Source organism: Micropterus dolomieu, linkage group LG21 (genome assembly GCF_021292245.1).
Source record: "Micropterus dolomieu isolate WLL.071019.BEF.003 ecotype Adirondacks linkage group LG21, ASM2129224v1, whole genome shotgun sequence".
Lineage (NCBI taxonomy): Eukaryota > Metazoa > Chordata > Actinopteri > Centrarchiformes > Centrarchidae > Micropterus > Micropterus dolomieu.
In genome coordinates, this window is record NC_060170.1 from 36,182,870 (window position 1) to 36,183,832 (window position 963).

The following is a 963-nucleotide window of genomic DNA, read 5'->3' on the forward strand; positions in this document are numbered from 1 at the left end:
GTCACCTGTCTGTCTCTCGGTGTGTTTCTCACCTGTCTGTCTCTCGGTGTGTTTCTCACCTGTCTGTCTCTCGGTGTGTTTCTCACCTGTTTCTCACTTGTCTGTCTCTCGGTGTGTTTCTCACCTGTCTGTCTCTCGGTGTGTTTCTCACCTGTCTGTCTCTCGGTGTGTTTCTCACCTGTTTCTCACCTGTCTGTCTCTCGGTGTGTTTCTCACCTGTCTGTCTCTCGGTGTGTTTCTCACCTGTTTCTCACTTGTCTGTCTCTCGGTGTGTTTCTCATCTGTTTCTCACCTGTCTGTCTCTCGGTGTGTTTCTCACCTGTTTCTCACCTGTCTGTCTCTCGGTGTGTTTCTCACCTGTTTCTCACCTGTCTGTCTCTCGGTGTGTTTCTCACCTGTCTGTCTCTCGGTGTGTTTCTCACCTGTTTCTCACCTGTCTGTCTCTCGGTGTGTTTCTCACCTGTCTGTCTCTCGGTGTGTTACTCACCTTTCTGGCTGTAGTTTGTGTCTTCAGAGTGATTCTTGATAATCTTATTAAACAGACGACAAAACGTTGAACACCATGATCATCATCTCTTCTCTCCTGTTTTTCTTCCTCCGTCTTGTTCTCTTCTCTTCTTTTTAATCTTTTCAGATCTCCTCCTGTGTCCGGCTCTTTCTTTCATCCTCCCCCTCTGCTCTCTACTCCTGTAGATAAACCTCTCACAGCTCAATAGATTCTCTCTCTCTCTCCAGTGTAACTCCACCTCTCTCTCTCTCTCCACTGTAACTCTACCGCTCTCTCTCTCTCTCCACTGTAACTCTACCTCTCTCTCTCTCTACTGTAACTCTACCTCTCTCTCTCTCTCTCTCCACTGTAACTCCACCTCTCTCTCTCTCTCCACTGTAACTCCACCTCTCTCTCTCTCTCTCCACTGTAACTCCACCTCTCTCTCTCTCTCTCCACTGTAACTCCACCTCTCT

General features: G+C 48.1%; 1 protein-coding gene across 3 annotated transcripts in view; it reads right to left on the bottom strand.

Annotated features, from left to right (window-relative positions):
* Positions 1-563, bottom strand: part of ntng2a (netrin g2a) — a 29,816-nt gene extending 29,253 nt beyond the window's left edge. For all 3 annotated transcript variants that reach the window (XM_046036082.1, XM_046036081.1, XM_046036083.1), the window contains exon 1: positions 488-563. The gene's annotated coding sequence lies outside the window, so the exon portion shown is untranslated. The remainder of the gene's footprint in view (positions 1-487) is intronic.
* Positions 564-963: the final 400 nt, after the last annotated feature.